Here is a 19,750-nt window from a genome sequence, read left to right as displayed (position 1 = left end):
GTAAGGGGGACTTTTTACATCCCAGGAGGAGGAAGGATGGATCCAACGATAGCAGACACAGGTGCATGTGTAGACCTAACGGTTGGGAGGAGAAAGAGTTCTCTGTCAGTAGTTTTCATTTGTCAATGAAAAGCGGTGGGAGATCGCCAACCATGATGGAGAGTGGGAGAGAGGGGGAAGAAACGGGGGCAGGAGGCTGTCGAGAAGCAAGCATGAAGTCCTTCTGTGTGGTTTCTACGTTCTTTCCACTACCAGTGCAGCAGCCCTAGTTCACGCCATCGTAGTCTGCACCTCTACCGTCACAGTGCTCTCCAAACTGATCTCCCTTGCCCAGCACCCCCACCCCCACCACCCCAACCCTTTATCTATCCACCCTTCAGAGGGACCCCGCAGACCACCAATCTACTGTGCCGTGGGAAGCTTCAATGGGCTTGTTTTACACAACCCTCTACCTCCTCATCTAGGCGCGCAGAATTCCCCATCCCTGATCCAACTTACTCTGCACACTGACACCACGCATCCCTTCCCCCCCCATCTTTGCAGAACCACTGCGGCAACCGCTCTCCTCGAATGCTACGAAATCTCTCGCGTTGAGGTCTTTGTTCAAGCTCTTTTTTTTTTTTTTCCGCCTGGCATGCCTTCCTCCCTCTTGCGGAATTCCTACCCATTTCTGAAGATCCACCCCAAACCCCACTGATGTCAAGAAACTTGTCCCTTTAAAACTTATTCCTTTGAAACTTATTATAATAGATCGAAGCCTGTCTTGTATCATAAGCAAATATTCACACATGTGTATTTGTCTCTATGTGTGCTTGCATCTGTCTTCAAGGAAGGAACAAAGGGAAGGAGAGAGGCACGGGAGGGGCAGGAAGGAGAAAAGAGGAAGAAAAGTGGACCCCTGCTGGGAAAGAGGAAAGGTGCCTCCTGGACTCCTGTTGGTTCACCACCACCAACCCGCCCGCCCCCCTCCAACACACACGATGGCTTAAATAAAACTGCTCAACAGTGCTTCCCAAGAGCTGCAAAAGCCCCAGCCAGCCCCTGGCTTCTGCTCACTGACTTACTGCAGGCATCCTGGGCTGGCACATCCCTTCCCCCTGTCCTCGGGTGCCTCGCCTCCTTTCTTCCCCCCGTGCCTCCATCTTAGATGCCCAGTAATTGCACCAAATCCTAAGAAGCAGCTCCAGCTCTGAAAAGAGCAGTGGGAGGAATTGAGAGAAATAGGGCAGAGAAATGAAAATGTAATGTTGAAAAATTCATGCTAAAGGAAGCACGTGCTCCCCTCCCCTCCTCTGCATGCCATCTGATAAAATTCTGGCAGAGGCCTTGCTTTCCAGGCACATGCAGAGACCATGAGAGGCTGGGCCAAGTCTCTCTGAGGTGACGGAGAAATCACTGGCGAGCCGGAGCGTCCACGTGCGTGCAGGAGAGCAGCGCTTTGCTTCTGGGGGCCTGGGCTGCTGACAGGGGTAGGGGAGGCAAGAGGACAGGGGTGGGAGGCATGTCCTCTCCCCCTACATCAAGATCTGGCGCTGTAACGCCACCTCCTCCTCTCCTTTTCAGAAGGAATTCTGAAAAACCAGCACGACCCTGGGCCAGGGCGAGTGGCTGCCCCCCCCCCTCCCGCCCCACCTCCTGCTCCACTTGATTGAGCACTGTTTGCTCTGAGCCTGGGGCAGGAGAGTTGAGGCGGCCGGTCTCCAGTTGCCTGAAAAAGCCCGATCTCGTTCCCAACCCCGGTCTCTCACTCCCCTCGCAAAGCACTGCAGAGCTGCGGCCTGATTAATGCGGTGCGCTGATATATACAGGAGATGGGCTCCCGATTCCCGGCAAGCGGTCCCTGCGCCCCTGCGGAGAGGCGGCTCCGACTGCTCGACTGCGACCCCTGGCGGCCGGCGGAGAAACTCTCCGCAGAGCTTCAAAAGCGAACGGGCCGCTGGACAGAAAGCAAAGGGAGGATTTTAAAAGAAACTGGGGTAAGAAATATGCACCCCCAGATGGTGCAGGGCCAGGGGGTGGAGAAAGGAAGGAAAGCCAATTTTGCTTACTTATAATCTAAACAAGAAGGAAGGGAACAATCTGTCAGGGACGGTGGGGGCTGCTGGAGGGGAGAAGGTGGAAATGTAAAAATCTGTTTATAGTTGGAACGGAATCTGTTTAATATGATGCTTACACAAAATAAGACTTATAAGTTTTTCCCTGCTTTGAACTCTGCTTCCTCCATCTTCATTTTAACTAGCAGCGGGCTCTGATCCGATTTCCTCTTTCATACTCCCAAACCGGCTGCCTATTAGAAGAGGCACCTATCTATTCAGGGAAATGAAACATACTTGGGCTTCCTCCAGTGCCTTCAGTGAGCCTGAGTCACAAGAGCCAATATAAGATAGGAGTTAAGAGCCTGAACACTTGAGACACAATGTAAATCCAGTGTATGTCACGCAGTGCGTGACCTTGAGCACTTTGCTCGACCTCTCTGAACCTCTATTCTTTCTTGCCTAGAAAACAGAGTATAAGCAAAATGCACCTCCAGGGTTGTGACCATAAAGAGGCAGTAGTGCCTGAGGCGCTCTTGTCCTCGCCTCTCTCTCCAGGACAGAGGAACTGCCTGATGCTGCTACTGCATTCTCTTCCTGAGCAGGACTCCTTTGGGACATGACTATGATACACGCAGTTCAAGAATAGGCCAAGCGCCTGTGAAAAAGGGATGAATCCTTGCTCACTTTCCCTGAGTCCTTCCCTTTCTTTCCCATCAGTTCACACAGCCCATGCCCGAACATGCGAGCAGACCAGGCAGCACCCACAAAATGGTAGGTGTGGGTGTAGGTGTGTTTGGTGTGCAAAGAGCTTCTTGGCACGGAGCTGCTCTTAGCTTGGGCTGGAGCCTGATACTTTCCGTCAGTTCTTAAAGGCTGTGCATCAATGTCCTTCTCCATGGTGTTAGCATTGCAAACATTCAATGGTCTGATATGCAGTGTTCTCCAGGGCTGGCATGATGAAGAGGTTCTCTAAGGGGCCCCTGCTCCTAAGGAGCATAATCTAGTTGGAAAGGTGTGATGTACACATAGGAAAAACTAAGTAATAAATCATGATTATAAATGGCACGTGTGAAGGATCAAATGAGGAGCCCACTAGCACTGTAGGAAATCAGAGAATGAAAGCTGATTCAGATCCAAGCTGAGGGCCCAAGGGGTGCCTGGGTGGCTCAGTGGGTTGAGCATCTGACTCTTAATCTGAGTTCAGGTCATGATCCCAGGGTCATGGGATCGAGCCCTGCATCGGGCTCTGCACTGAGGGTGGAGCCTGCTTAAGATTCTCTGTATCTCTCCCTCTGCTCCTCCCCCTGCCAGCTCTCTCTCTGCAAAACAAACAAACAAACAAACAAAACCCAACAACAACAACAAAAACCCCCAAATAAACAACAACAACAAAAAGTTGAGGGCCCAAGAACTACAGAAAGTATCTTGGTCTTTGATGGGGGTGGGCAAGCTCTTCTTTCTAATCAGGATGTCTCACTAGAAGGGTACGTCATAGGGCATACCATCTTCAGTGAGGAAGAACCACTTCCTCTTCTATATCACTATCCAACCTCTGATAGTCCTGAAGATGCTGGGCCATCTCCAGCCCCATGACATTGGGCTTGTCTCGGGACATGACTCACTTCCAAAGACTCCACGTCTGAGAGTGTGCCTGCTCCGTGCCCATCTTCTGGAGGACCAAACGACGTTGCAAATAAATTCCTACGCGTGAGCAAGAGGAAAGAAGAAAGGTACACAGTTACTCACGATTCCTTATCTGTTCACTCATCAGTTCACTTACATAACATCCATCCATCCATTTATCCATTCAGTCTTTCCTGCACACACTAAGTATTATATTTAGCAAGTGTTGTATGCCCCACACTGTGTCCGGTGCCATGAGTACAAAATAATGATGCATTTCCTTTCCTCCAACCCTGATCGAGATCCTATAGCACCCTACTCAATGTGAAAGGATCTCGTCTTCTGTCCCACCGCATCTGAGGGACCAGATGTACTATGAGATTCATGCGGCTCATTCTGTTGCAGTAACAGGGCCCTGATAAACACGGATCCCACCACTCTGGTCAACAAACTGTCATACGGAATCTAATAGTTTAGGTTTTACTGATCCACCCACCCACTTCCTGAAGGGACACAGAAGAAGAGAGCTCAATGTACTGACCCCTTAGGATGGGATACAAATAACATCAAGCCTTTGCCTCACACTAGATCTCTGATGACTGACGCACAAGCTGGTTCTAATTTGACCCTCGCAGGTGCCTGCCTCCCTGGGGTGTTCACCTGAAATCATTCCAGTAGCCTTGTCTCCTTGCTGGCTGCCTCTCACTCCCATCCCCTGCCTTCATGGGATTTGTGACAATCCGTGCTCTTTAAAAAATTTGCTGGAGTGTATTTGTATGTCTTTAGTGGTGGCGGAATGCTGTATAATTATCTCCCAATTCATCAGGCTCTTTAACAGGCAAATGCCTTTTTTTCCAATAAGTTTTTCTGGCTGAGGCACCAATAGGCCTTGTTGCTACGGAAACCAGAACGTTTCTTCCTCTATTTGAATTGTGTGTTGAAAGCTCTGTGTGTATGTGCATGCACACATATGGTAGCTGCTCGCTTTTACAGCTCTTTTCCCCTTTCCTACCTCCATGGACCTGTCTGGCATTTTCCCTACATCCCCTGTTTCCGAAAGTTCCCCCCTCATCCACAGCCCCTGCGTGTCCCCTTCCTGCCTTTCACTGTGCCCCCACCTCCCCCTCCCCTTCCATCTGGTGTTCTCGGCTGTTTAAAAAGAAATACCAGTTGGCTTGCATTAAATCTAAGAGGGAGAGGGAGATAAAGGGTAATTGTGGAAACAGAGCTTTGCAAAAGCCTTTGACCATCCAGGTGTTTCCTGCTGGAAGGCTCGTGGCCACACTTGGCCATTTCCTAGAACGCGGGCTTCTTCAGAGGAGGAGGACAGGGGTATGGAGAGAGCACCGCTCAGTGCAGGAGAGCAGGGAGACCACAGCCCAGCAGCTCCATCTGCCTGCCTCTGCTCTTGGGCACGGACAAACATGCCTCCACCCAAGTCACTGGGTTTGATTCAAGGACTGTTGGACAACGGGAGGCCTCCATTGGAATCCATTTCTTTATTCATTTATTCAACAAGCATTTACTCCACACGTAGTATATGCCAGGTACTGTTTTAGGCACTGGGGATGTGCCCATGGCCCCTGTCCTCAAGAAGCAATACTTGCTCACAGATAATTAAGACAACACGGTAAGTGGGATGCCTGGGTGGCTAGGTAGGTTAAGCGTTGGACTCTTGGACTCTTGACTTTGGCTCAGGTCATGATGGTTCCTGAGTTCAAGCCCCACATTGGCCCCGCCCTTGCACTGGGCTTGCCCTGACAGTATGGAGCTTGCTTGGAATTCTCTCTCTCCCTCTCTCTCTCCTTCTCCCCTGCTTGCACGCTCTCTCTCTGTCTCTCTCTCTCTCTCTCTCTCTCAAAATAAATAAGCAAACTTTTAAAAAAAGACAATATGGTAAATGATGTCATAACTACGATTTGGGCTCAGGAGTCAAACTGTCAAACTTAAGTCTGAGCCCCAGGCCAACATTTCCTAGCTGTAACCCTGGGTAAATGACTAACCTCTTTAAGGTTCAATTTCCTTACCTCTAAGTTGTTTCTGATGATTAAAATAATAAGTATGTATTAGCATACTGCCCTGCCCTCAATCCATACTCGATATTTATTGCCATTGTTGTCCTTATCATTACCATTGTCAGGGTTATAAGAAGAGTATGATAATAGGCAAGGGGACCACGGAGGGAGTCAAGGTGTCACAGAAGAGGGGTTGGACTGGCCATTTTCCAGGTGAAAAAAGTAGGAAGAACATTCTAGTCAGAGGGACCAGTGTGAGCAAAGGCATGAGGTGTGGACAGGGAAGTGCTTCTGTGCAGCTACAAGGTCAGCTACGTGTGTCTGGGGACAGAGACACCACGGAATTGGCCTAGGCTGTGAGGACTCTGATCACTACCCCGAGAGGATTTAATCAATCCCCTTAATGGAGTGAGCTGGGAATTCTTAAGCTTAAGAGAGACACAAGTAGATAAACTGTGTAGAGAAGAGACTTTTTTCCTGGTGATACACAAAATCCCAAAATTAAAGGGCTCCTGAACCTTCCCTTGCTTTAAAAGTGATGATACCAGCTGATTCCAGCCTGCACCACACAGCAGTTGATTCCTTGCTCCGTGTTGGCCCAACCTCCCAGCATATTCCAGGCCACGCATACCTGGGCATCAGGATATAAGATGCAGCACACCCAGCTCTGTAGCCTCCAACTAGGCATTGAGGCCATGTGGGAGGAGAGGTGATGAGATGACCCCCGAAGTTTCTTCTAGCTCTTGAGAGCATGACTCTAAATTTAAAGCAGTGGTTGGTTGACTCTAGAGGTAGAGTAGTTGGCAAGGGAGAAAAGAGGCTATGTGTGTAGAGGGTGGTGTGATGGCTGGAGAGGCAGCAGTAATGATGGGGCAGAATGTGCACTGTAGAGAGACCAGGCATGGTTTAGTGATTGAGCTGGAGCTGGAGGGGAAGCAGAAGGGCCGGCAATAACTCAGAGGCTACTTTTGTTGTTCTTGGAGGTTGGAAGAAACAGCAAGTCAAGAGTAAGATGGGATGCACTGGGTTTGGCCTTCGTATAAAAGAAAGAACCGAACTGTGAGGTCTGCTTTGGGTCACGTGGTATATCCACCCTCTCCTCTCAACGCTGAGCAAGGATTGTGGAACTTTGCAATATAAAAGTATGCCAAATTTTCTTTTACCTTTGGTTTCAAATGAGACAACGGTATCTCTGAAAATAAGTATCGGCCTGGATTTCTAGAATCAAAAGCTGGCCAAAGGTAAGAAGGCAGTGAACCAAACTCATGTGACACAATGTCCCATGTCCTCTCTCCTCCACAGCTACTTGCCCTTAACAGAGCTCTGTAAGGGTTACAGTGAATTTTTATATTTTGGGATTTTTTTTTCTCTTAAAAACTCAAAGGGAAGGGGAATTTTTTTTTTCCCATTGATTTTTCTATTCTGCATTCTTTCAAACCCATGAGAAAGGATTTCTTCTGTAATTAGAAAAAAAGACATACATACACACATTTTTAATGGGTTTGATGGAGCTTCAAAATAAATAAGGAAAATGTTTTTCAAAGCAAGAAAAGTTTAGAAGGAAATGGGGAGAAACATAGATGCTACTACATGCAAGACAGGTGAAACTTGCCATTCGTATTATCCTGTTTGGGCCTCACCACACCTATTGAGATAAATATTCTATACCCTTTTACACACTAGGAAATTGAAGTTAAGGTCCGTTGAAAAACTTGCCAAAGCTTCAGCAGCTAATCGGTGGTGGACTGAATAGTCACACCCATGTTTGCACGACTTCAAAGCCTCCAGCAGCCCCACCATTCACACTAATAATAGAAGAAGGAGAAGAGAGCAGATCACTAATAAGGTTGACCTTTGACACAGATTCACAGAAATTAATGCTTTTCTCTCCTGGGTCCCAGTCCTCAGAATCTGGTTGGTTACCAGAGTCACTTTATCATGTCCTTTCTTCCTCCAAATTTCCCCAGGCTCCAGAACTGCTTTTCCTTCTTCACCTGACTCATCTGAACTTCAGTTCTGTCCACTTGGAGCTCTGAACCCCAGTTGTTAAGAAGTAAGTAACAAGATTTACTGGTGCAACAGTGTGAGAATCTGTGGGCCATATTCTTACTTTCCTACCTGTGTTTGCGTCATGAAATCTGGTAGAACCACATGACTGTCTCATAGGTGAAGTCAAAGACAGTGACAGAAAACAAAATGATGAATTTCAGGTTGAGGAAAGAGAGAGATTTGGGGCCCAGTGAGTTTTTTGAAACAGTTTTATTGACATATAGTTGACATACACTAAACCATTTCTATTTAAGGTGCACAATTTGATAGGTTTGGGCACAGGTAGAAATTTGTGAACCATCTCCACACTCAAGATGATAAACTTATTTGTCATGCCCGGAAGGTCCCTCCTGTGGGGTAAGTGAGTTTTTGATTCCCTTAAATTGGACCAGCTCTTACGTAGAGTGGCTCTGGTAACCATAACAGAGCTCCCTGACATTTTTGTGAACTCAATGTAACTTTACAACCAAGTGCTTTTTAAGCCTGTTCCCAATTCTGGAAATGATTCTGGGGGAACAAAAAAAGAAAAGAAAACAATCGCTGGACCTATTTGCAAATAAAAATGATGTGGGGATGATAATCTCCAGAAAATACACAATGTACCTGATAACATAGTCTACACAAGTCCTGGTTAGGAAAATACATTTGTACTTTACATGGGTTAGTTGTACATTGGAAAATTCCAACAGAAGTGAGTCCATTGTTTAGGCCCCATGGGCCACACCAGCAGATATCAAGCTTACAGCCAATGGGGCCAGAAAGCCAGAGCTGAGGAGGCTCCCTGTTTCAGACAACTGTACAGATAGCCAAAATCGGAGATTTGGGAAAAAGTCAACTCAAGACTGGGGAAGGACCTACCACAAGACTGTTGGTTCCTTAAGGACAGGAAGCATGCTCATTTATTTTGATATTTTTAATAACCTAAATTTCCTAGCACAGGCCTGGAAGTGTTTGTCGGAAGGAAATGCTGAACCATGAATTGGGATACCTATTCAAAATGAAATGTCCTCTGGTTTCACAGACCAAGGGGAGTTCCCAGTGTGGCCACTCACAGAAATCCCACCACTCCACAAGTGAGGTGGCAAAGAAACTGCCTAGGCGAAAGGCTGTCACTAGGACCTCCTGGTATTCTGTGGACTTCATGCACTGAGCATCCACCATCGATGGGGGAGAGAGCCAAGCGCACAAGCAGGTGGGGCCTATGCAAGGGGAAGAACACACAATACAACGGCATGCAGGTGGAGCATCTAAACTGTCTTAGGGGGTCAAGGAGAACGTTCCAGACGCTCTGGCCTCCAAGCCTCAACCCAGCTACCTGAAGGAACACTCTTTTCAAACTGATTGTTAAGTATCTTGTATAACACCAAACTCTACCATTTAGCTTCTTCATCTATAATAATAGATTCACTTCAGGAATGCCTGGGTGGCTCAGTCAGTTAAGCGACCGACTCTGATTTCGGCTCAGGTCATGATCTCACGGTTCGTGAGTTCGAGCCCCATATCGGGCTCTGTGCTGACAGCAGGGAGCCTGCTTGGGATTCTCTCTCTTTCCTTCTGTCTCTGCCCCTCCCCTGCTTGCACACTCTCTCTCTGTCTCTGTCTCTCTCTGTCTCTCTCCCCCCTCTCTCAAAATAAATAAATAAACTTTCAAAAATCAATAGATTCACTTCAGAAAAGTGAAAAACCAATCTTATTCTGGAGTAAAGTCACACATTAAATATATGCCTGGTGAATTACAACATGGGACATGGGCTTGTGAGCTGCCATGGCGCCTAAAGATGGATGGGGAGGGTAAGGGTTTCTCGGTAAAATATATCTGTGTCAAGTTCTGGTATTTATCAGACCACTAACATCTGTCTTAACATGTGTTCAGAGAATGCTTCGTAGAGAAGAGAAAAGACAACAGAATGGAGACAGTAGGACAATAGCAAGGGAGAAAGAACAAAGAATAAAACAATGGGTAGAAAACAGAGGAAAAGGCAAGCTTGAGAGAGGAAAGGGAGGGTTGGAGGATAAGGATGAGAGGAAGAGGCCAGAAACTGCTGACAACTGGAGCATAAAGAATCCAGTAGAGAAGTAAAGAGACAATGAAGGTACAAGGAAGGAGCTACATTAATGAACACACACTGGGAGAAAAATAAGACAAAGAACAAAGGAACTGAGGGTGTGTGCGTGCAGAGGATGGGAAATCCAAGTCTACGCAGCCTGCCATCTACTGCCCTAAATGGAAGTGTGGAGGTTGGAAGACAAGAGGGCTCGTGCAGATGCAGGGTAAAGTCAGTGCCATCCAGAGCCATTTGAATATCTCTGGGGGAAAATTGGAGGCAGCCAGTTGTGTCACAAGAGCCTCCCCGAGCCATGCTTCTAAGGACACCCTTCTGTATCCTTCACCAACTTAAGGCCAGATGGCCAAAAAAGGATAGAGACTTCCAGAAGTCTTCAGGGGCTGGCCCCTTGACACTGCAGCCACATCTCTGCCCCAGCAGATTTTCTTCCATGCATTCAAGCCAATCTCTGGAACAAGTGCCTAATGAGAATTTTTCAAGTGTCCCCATGATAGGAGGACTGCCTAACTTTATCATAAAATATCTTCCTGCTACTCAGATCTTAAAATAGTAAATGTTCCCCTTAAGAATCTTTTTGACTTTTTTTTTCATGTGCCATTTCCTCTTTTCTGTCAGAAGACATAAAAGGCATTCCCGGAATTATGGTGGGGTTTATTTGAGAATTGCTTGTGCTGATGCAGACATCGTGCTCACCACAGTGGAGTCTGTGTCCCTAAGTCATCAGTACAGACAAGAAACTAATAGCCAGAGGTGAACGATACGGCTGTGTTTGAACAGGAAGGTAATGTGGCCACTGCAATTAAATGGAGGACACTAATCCAATTAACCAGATTTACCAGCTATTATGAGGTCATTGTTGATCAAATCCAAGAGTCTCCTGGGAGAACTTAAGGGCTTCAGTTCCCCTCACCCCACCTCCAGGGGGGGATGGTAAAACATCAAAGATAATATTACATTCTTAAGATCCCATAAAGTTGGTCATCCCATCAGAAGATAGAGCTCTCATTAGACAGAGCCAAAGGGATACGGTTCTGTAATTCACCCCAGCTCATCCCTTTGATTCCATCGCTGTCTCAGGGTGATTGAGGCAATACCCAGAGCTGCCTTCTCTCTAGAATTGTCCAGCCTTTGAAAAGTCCCCTCTAGAGGGGACCTCAGAGACAAGTGAGCAACCCCAACTGAAGAAGATCCAGAATGGCCTGGATAGGCAGAGATAGGACAGGTCAGAGCCAGGCTGACCTCCACCGTAAGCCCTTAACAGGGTGTTATTTCTAATGCCTTAAGAGTCTCTCGGGACATATTTTTTTTTTCTGGCAGGATGACAGTAACTCTGAGCGTAATGGCAACTCAGGCTTTATCTGTTGGATTGACTTCCTTTGTCTTAATCCTGTTTGCTCAGTAAGAGTAAGAGGCCAGGACCAAGCAAATCAGGATAGAGACTTCCAAGTTCCCTTCAACTATGAGGCTTTCTGAATGGACAGGAGGGACACTTAACCTCTTTTCTGGGGTCAAGGGAACAGAAGAGCAAAGACCATTAACTCAGAAAAAAAAAAAAAAACAAGGCCTGAGTTGAAGCCTAAATGTATTGTAATTCCATGACAAAAGCTTATGTTTAATCCGCAGTTTATTGAATGCCTTCTAGATACTCTTTAAATAGCTTATTGAGAGTCTAAGTACTTTGAATATATTATATCATTTAGTATTTACTAAAACTCCATAATAAAGATATTATTACATTCAACTTATAGGTGAGGAAACTGAGGCACAGAGAATTTAAATAGCCTGTCCAAGGTCTTACAACCAGTAGGCAGCTGAGCTAGGTTGGCTAGCTGGCTAGGTTGGCTAGGATGGGCTTCTGAGCCCATCACTGTCACATTGCTTCTCTTGGAGAATATCCATATAATATGATTGAGCCTGTCACTTAGGTCCCAGAGTGTCTCCCCTATCGCCCTGGACAGCTGCACACACTTCTGACTCTCACTGGGGGAATTTCTCCCAGTCAGGTGCATGCTGGCTGGCCAAATGAAACATGATTGGGAATAATTGTGACATGATATGGTCTGGAATGAAGCGCAGATGGGACTTGAGTGCACGGAAACCCTTTGGGGTCTGATTTCAAGGGAAAGAGACATGGCCATCTTAATGATTTGGCAAGAGGAGGTAGACAGGAAGGGTGACAGCCATGGCTGATGCAGTTGGCAACAGCTAAAAGTGAAAATTACCTCCTGCCTACAGTTTTAAGTCATCATTCTCAACATGGCCAGCCCTGGAGCCTGGAGCCTAGAGGGGTCATATGGAAGGGGCAGAAAGGCAAGGCCAGAGGGGCCATCTCTTTGGAAGAGTTCTAAATGTGACTGAGACAGACCCACAACATTTCAGACCTTGCATTTCAGACCCGAGCACCATGGAGAAATTGCTGACTCTCTTTGAGCTCTGAGTGGGAGTTAAGTCTCTTCTAATCCTAAAATATTCTTATTTTACCCAGAGCCTTTTTTTTAATTTTTTTAATATGAAATTTATTGTCAAATTGGTTTCCATACAACACCCAGTGCTCATCCCAACAGGTGCCCTCCTCAATGCCCATCACCCACTTTCCCCTCCCTCCCACCCCCCCATCAACCCTCAGTTTGTTCTCAGTTTTTAAGAGTCTCTTATGGTTTGGCTTTCTCCCTCTCTAACTTTTTTTTTTCCTTCCCCTCCCCCATGGTCTTCTGCTAAGTTTCTCAGGATCCACATAAGAGTGAAAACATATGGTATCTGTCTTTCTCTGTATGACTTATTTCACTTAGCGTAACGCTCTCCAGTTCTATCCACGTTGCTACAAAAGGCCATATTTCATTCTTTCTCATTGCCATGTAGTATTCCATTGTGTATATAAACCACAATTTCTTTTTCCATTCATCAGTTGATGGACATTTCGGCTCTTTCCATAATGTAGCTATTGTTGAAAGTGCTGCTATAAACATTGGGGTACAAGTGCCTCTACACAGAGCCTTTTAAATACTCTACAGAAAGGTATCTTCTCCATGGCAAGTAAAAACAAAGGTACCTCTTATAAGAAATGGAATAACACAGGGGTTCAGTCCAAAGACAGGCATAGATTGGTATCCAGTTTGCCATCCTGAGGGCATAAGGCAATGGGTCTCTTTCTTTCTTTCTCCTGCATATCAGTCAGCATGCCTTTGGCTGCAACTAAGAAAGTACCAATTCAACATACTTAAACAATATGAAAATGTATTTCATAAGAAGTCCAGAAGTAGGCCAGCTCCAGAGTCAGTCAGTTCATCCCCCAAAACCCAGCTTCTTTCTATCTCTCCCTTCTACCATTCTCTGGGGACAGCTTTGTTCTTAGAAGTACGTTTTCCAGAGTGTTATAAAATGGCTGCTATATTTCCAGGTGTCATTATCAGACACTACAATGTCTAGTAGAAGAAAAAGTCAGTCTTTTCTGATGCACTGCTTTTTTAAGAGGAAAAAAAAAAAACCCACAAAACCCTTTTCCAGAAGTCCTTTCATATCTCATTGTCCAGAACTTGTTTATATGCCTAATCACAACCAGTCACAGGGAGGGGAGTGATACCACCATGGCTTGCTCTAATCATTCAGGATTAACATAGAAACTTGGGGAGAGGCAGAAACCTGAACAAAATCAGGACTCCAAAACAAGAAAAGAGCTAGAAGTAACTATGCAGATGATGGTTGTGGCAAAGACAGCTATTTGATTTCCAGTACTCAATTTCCTCTTCTTCCTTAACACCATAAGCCCTGGTATTTAATTGGGCAGTTTGCTATCCAGAATAAAGACGACATTCGTCAGCTTTCCATTTTCACCCCATGCATGGCCATGTCATTAAATTCTGGTTGCTGAGATATAAGCAGAGGGGCTGTATGGAACTTCTGAAATGTTGCTTTCATGTAGCTAACTCAACTTGGAGACCTGCCAACCATATTCCGCTTTCCTCCTTCTTCCAGCCTACAACCCAAATGTGATGGTTGGATCTCCATCGGCCATTTTGGATCATAAGTCCACCTAGAGGATGGAATCCACATCCTAGAATACAGTAGAGCAGAAAGACAGGAGCTTAGGTGACTGGTGATTCCATGACCATCAGACCTTCCTTAGACAACCTATCTCCACACTTATGGGAGAGAATGAACTTGTGTATGTTTAAGTCTTTATTTGTCTGATCTGTGGCTTACCACCAGTACCATTCTTAACTGATACAGCAACCAGCAATGAATGCTGCACCTCAGGAGTTAAATTATGTGGGTTAACTGAGTTGATACTCTCGGTCCCGGAATGCATAAAAGACGTAGACAGTGAGAAATTTAGGAATCAAACGGATCTGAGTGCATTCTGCCTTTGTCATTTACGCCCTGTATGATCACTGGTGAGTGACCTTACTTCTTTGAGCTTAATTCCACCATCTGTAAATTAAAGCTGGCTATTCTTACTGGCCATGGGAGTTAAATAAGAAAACGTCTGCAAAGCACTTTGTGTTGCAATCATGTATAACAGATCCACAGTAAGTGGTCCTAAATGGTTTAGAAGACAATAATATACCTTTAAGGACTTAGAAATCACCTAGCCCAAACCTCTCACTTTTATACAAGAAGAAACTGAGCATCATAGAGGCGAAATCAGATTCCCAAAGGGTTTCTGAAGTCCCCTGTTGGAAGGCACAGTTATCATGCTTACTCACAAAGGATATTTTCATCATTCTGTGCCCGGCATGGCATCCACATTGTTCATGGCCCTGGGGCCCCAGGACTTCTCTTCTGGACACACTGCCCAGCCCCTGATGAAGGACAGATGCTCAGCCCTGAGCATCAGCCACCGAGATGGTGTTCTTTTCCTGCACTGATATCATCAGTCACATCATGTGGTACTACTTTAATTGCTGTCCTATTTTTGGAAAAATAGATGGCTAAACATAAGCCATTTTTTCTTAGCATTTTTTTGGTTACTGAAGCAAAGTACTCAGTAAATAAGGCCTGATTTGCATGACATTTTGCATGAATAGCGATGTTGAATGAACAAGGTAACAGACTTTGAACTTTTGTAGGCATTCTATTCAATTTTAAAATGATTTTTTTTTTTTGTTAATTCCCAGTAGATTTCCACTGACATTAAAATCGACCACAATTTGGGAGGCCTCTGGTGGCTACAATGAGAAAATACAAAGGCAATTATAAGCCTGTGCGTGTTTGTTTAGCTAGGTGAGGTATGCCTTTACTTATGCACATTTGGCTATGCAGATTTTCGAAGCATGGGGACCCGGGTTCCACTCCAAACCCCAGGCAGCATCAAAGTTTTAGGCATTATCAGGGTCTTGCTGGGAGCCAAAGAGGACTCATGCTGTGTTTTCCCAGGTCAGAACTGGTCCAAACGATGCCCACAGAAATTCAAAGGCAAGACAACACTGGAAAGGAGAAATAACCACCAATATTACATTCTAGAGGTACCAATGTATTCCACTTTGGGCCTGTGTACTAACTAGAGAGCACGCTCCACCTAAAATAACTAAATAAAAGATATCGGTGTCTTTTCCACAGAGCACAATCCGAATGTCCCATCACTCAAGAAACTTGCCCAGTGTGGACTGTTTGTTCACATAACTCACCCCAGGGCATAATTGTACAGCACGGCAGTGATGAATGACTAGGAGAGAGCAAATAGAATAGAATAATAATTCTACTCTGGGCTTAAATAATGCTTTTCCTCCCCAGAGGTCTGAGGGTTTTCATATAGATTCGAAGGTAAGGGTGGGTATTATTATCCCCACTTGTGGATAAGGAAATAAAATGTTAAGTTGTCTATTCCGAGACTTAGAATAAAAGCCTATTCAAGGTGAGTAATAACCTTTGACATTATCTCTTTTCTCGGATGAAGAAACTGAGGTCAGGGTGGTGATATGACGTTTCCAAGACTGTATCATTAGTGGCCAAATAACACCCCTGACATGGAGCCAGAGACAAACATTAAGCTTCTTGCCAGCCCAGTAAATACCTGCACCATTTTCAAGTCCAGCTTTTCCAGAAACATAGCACCAAAACAGGCTTCCCATCTAGCCAATCGAGGGCCGAGTCTCCCTGGGGTCAGCAGGGTCGTGGTCAGAGATAATGTCTGCTTCCAGAATCCCGGGGTGGGGGAGGTATTTTGCATTAAGAGTAGGTTAACACAGTAACTGGAGAGCTCTCACAGGAGGAAACTTGCCCAAAATTTATACGCAGAAGTCCCCTCTCCATATTATAACAGCATTCAGATTTCCTGCCCAACTCTGTCTTTCCACCATTACCATAGTCGTCCATATCCCATAAAAGGTGAGATGCTGCCGAATGTGGGAGGCGTCTCGGTGGATACCCGCCCCCAAGGATTCTCTCCTCTACACGTGCCCCCTCCTTCCTGGGCTTTCAGGCACCATGATATGTGGCCCAGACATCCAGCCCGTGGATAGCCCCATCCGGATCTGGATTCCTCTGAGGATGACGCTCCAGGGTCCTGGCGTGACATGAAGCAGCAATGGCTGGGCATTGCTCTGGGGCTCTTGGGCGGCAAGAGGCCGGGGGGGCGGGGGGCAGGGATGAGACGTCACAGGCAGCAGAAGAATGGGAAAGGAGCTGTCATGGCGCCTTCTCTCCGGGCAGCTCTATCGGAACAGTAGACAGAGGTTTGAGAAGAGGTTGCAGCCACACAGAACCCATGCTATCCCTGCCTATCTTCCTCCCACCAACTTCCTCCACATGCTCTGGCTGCCCTGGGGCAGCTGCCTGCAGTCTGTGGTAAGCTCTGTCTGTTCCTACTGCCAAGAAAAGGTAGAAAACACCTGACCTCCAGCCCCCTGCCCCATGACCCCCACTTACAACCTCCTGATTCGGCCCAAACCCATTGCCCTTGCTTACAAGAGAAAGGAGGGTTGCTCTTGAGATTACCCACCAGGCCTCCTTCTCTCGGATCCAAATGTTCCTCCCAAGGTCCTGCATCAGGAGGAGATCCTACTTAGCAGAAATGGGGATGATAAAGAGTTTTAGTTCTAAATCACAGTATGTTCTCAGATACAAGGGCATGTATGACATCACCAATAATTCAGATATCACATAAATATTTACCACACAAAGCCACTCTCCAGGGGAACAGAAGAGAAATGATGAGGTACATGGAGACGTCAACTGAATTCTTTCAGCCTGCTAGCGAGTGCTCGGGTCAGCTCACCCCAGTTTGGTGCCTTTGATCCCCGGGTAAGCTTCCTCAACAGGGGATTTTGTCAAACTTCTTAGGACGTGTAGCTTTTGTGTGGGATGCCCTTGACCTCTGAACTTTGGTGACGTGTGCAGCTACTATGTCCCCCACCCCATGTCCAGGTTCCCACCCAGCAGTCAGCCACAGCAGCGCTGGCACGCACACAGCCCGGTGCTCAGTTCTGGGTTTCTCGGGAACCGAACACGTAAGCGGACATTCACGGACCCAGACACCTGCTTTCCCTTCCTCTCCCTCCTGCTGTCCACACTTGGGCCACTTCCCTGCTTCTTAGCACTTCAGACGGAGGACGTGAAGGAGTAAACGTGAAAATCTGACGACTCGATTTTGCTGTTTTCCGGAAGCCATGGCGAAACATGAGTTGCCAAACAAGGCAAAACCACTAGCTATTGAAATCTGTAGATTTCAGTTGCCCCTATTTCCTTACAGATAAGTGAGAACTGACAATAAAGTTATTTTCTCTTCAACTTTCTTCCAGAAAAAAAAAAAAATTATTTCTGATGCCAGCTTCATGGGGGTGGACCAGGACCCATAAAAAATCCAGGGCTTCTGGCAAGCACCAAGAACTCGAAGCTTGGGGAGTGAGGCCACAGACCAAAGACAATCCCCAAAGGTCTCTGGGGCCACAGGGAGGCTGGGCCCACCTCACCCTTCTCAGTGTGGGTCCATGGCATCCAACGTCAGCCCCAGCCCACTCTTGCCATACAGGCTTCACCCCCTCCCCCTCACCTGGTCACAGTGGCCTCTCACTGCCCCGGATCACACCTACCCCTCTCCTGCCCTCACCCCCTCTTCCCGCTAGGCCCCTGTCTGAACGTCCTTTCCCAAATCCAAGCCTTCAAGGTCTGGCTCAAGTCCAAGAGCACCGCGAAGACCTCAAGACAATGCCGGTCGGTCAGCACTGCTTTGAGCCCTCCACCACGACCCCATCTTGCCTCTGGGCGCGTCCTGTGGGCAAGTCCTGTCACCCTCAGGAAGCTCAGACGGGCGCCAAGGGGAAGAGTAGCAGGAGCCCTGTGCTTGGGCCGGGCCCAGCCTGCTGCAAACCCAGTCTCTGTCATCTCCACAAGTGAAGCCCGCCTCGGTGTCTTCTTCTGTAAAATGAGACTGGAAATAGAATCTACCTTCTCGATTTATTTTGAAACCGAAATGAGAGAAGACTTTAAAGCACTTGGCACAGGGCCAGGCAAAAAGTAAGTTCTGGGAGCATGGCGGCTAGGAGCATCGCTGGCAACGTCCCTACCACCCCAGTCACAGCACAATGCCTGGTGGGCCACCACTGGCGGCACATCGTGCCAGGAGACGCCCAGGGTTTTGTGGCTTGTACCTTGGTGCCTAGGGTTTTGAGTACACCATCTCTTAGGTGTTTGCACGATTCCTCCCTCCCGGCAAGATGCAGACTCCCCTTCAGGACTCAGGAGCACAATTCGCCCTTAGTGATCCAGGACCACGCTGTTACTGGTCCAGCTCAGAACCTGCTCCCTCTCCCCTTAGGCTGACTTCATCTCAGGAGAGCCTTGACTCTCCTGCAAATAGATCACCAGGAGACTTCGGAATTTTAGATATTCCCAGACCTGTCAGAGTCTTTAGACTTAAGGCAGGCATCTCCTCCCACTTCAGTTACAATTAGAATTCAATTACACGCCCTTCAAAATTGACAGTTCATAGCTCAGGAACGTTAGGAAAAACGACCACTGCCACCGCTCTGCCCTCCCTCCACACCTCCCCCTACCTCCTTTCTCTGTCTGCGGGCTGCCTGCAGCTGCCCTGACCGCCCCAGGCTGGCGACCCCTCCCTCCCAGACGGGCTTTGCAGACAGCGCCACCTTCTGGACGCAGACTCAGTTGCACCTTCCCCTTCCAGGAGAAGGGGTTGCATGTAGGCCAGGAGCCCGCCTAAGGGTGAACGGTCCTTAACCTCCTGGTAACGCTGCATTAACTGGACAGTTCTATTGCAGTTCTGCAATAGTTAATATTTTCCTTTTTAAAAATTTTTTAAAGTTTATTTTTAGAGACAGAGAGAAAGAGAGAGCAGGGGAGGGGCAGAGAGAGAGAGAGAATCGCAAGCAGGCTCTGCACTATCAGCAGGGAGCCTGATTCGGGGCTTGAACTCACAAACCATGAGCTCATGACCTAGGCTGAAACTAAGAGTGGGACGCTTAACTGACTGAGCCACCCAGGTGCCCCCATATTTTCCTTTTAAAAAGCTAGGAGCAAGGAGGGGGCCCCTGGGTGGCTCAGTCGGTTAAGCGTCCGGCTTCAGCTCAGGTCATGATCTCGCAGTTTGTGGGTTTGAGCCCCACGTCCCGCTCTGTGCTGACACCTCAAAGCCTGTAGCCTGCTTTGAATTCTGTGTCTCCCTCTCTCTACCCCTCCCCAGCTCATGCTCTGTCTCTCTCTCAAAAATAAACATTAAAAAAAATTTTTTTTTAAAGCAAGGAGATACACATTGTAAGAGAAGAATGAAGGGCCAAATGTAAACAAGACCTATAAATTAGGGAAAATAAATTCCATTTTAGGCAGTCTTTTACCTTAAAAATGTGAAGTGTTAACAGTGATGACTGCACATTTACATTTCTTTTTTCTTTTTTTTTTTCTCTTAAGCAACTTCCATGGGAAAGTGTCAGCTTTAGAATTTGATATAATGGTATATCTTTTTGCATTGGTATAAACATAATTACTGGTCTAGAGACCTTTCCTAACG

General features: G+C 46.8%; 2 long non-coding RNA genes across 2 annotated transcripts; one reads left to right on the top strand and one right to left on the bottom strand.

Moving 5' to 3' along the window:
- Nucleotides 1-1,322: 1,322 nt before the first annotated feature.
- Nucleotides 1,323-9,221, top strand: LOC109501960. Its single transcript, XR_002160278.2, has 3 exons — nt 1,323-1,976; nt 7,642-7,727; nt 8,745-9,221. It is a non-coding gene; the product is annotated as an uncharacterized LOC109501960 (long non-coding RNA).
- A 6,776-nt stretch (nt 9,222-15,997) lies between these two features.
- LOC102901133 lies at nt 15,998-18,729 on the bottom strand. The gene is made up of 3 exons (XR_440711.4): nt 18,375-18,729; nt 16,727-16,785; nt 15,998-16,439 (listed from the first exon to the last, which is right to left on the bottom strand). It is a non-coding gene; the product is annotated as an uncharacterized LOC102901133 (long non-coding RNA).
- Nucleotides 18,730-19,750: the final 1,021 nt, after the last annotated feature.

This window comes from Felis catus, chromosome B4 (assembly GCF_018350175.1).
Source record: "Felis catus isolate Fca126 chromosome B4, F.catus_Fca126_mat1.0, whole genome shotgun sequence".
NCBI classification, from domain to species: Eukaryota; Metazoa; Chordata; class Mammalia; order Carnivora; family Felidae; genus Felis; species Felis catus.
This window is presented reverse-complemented; position numbering and strand designations above follow the sequence as displayed.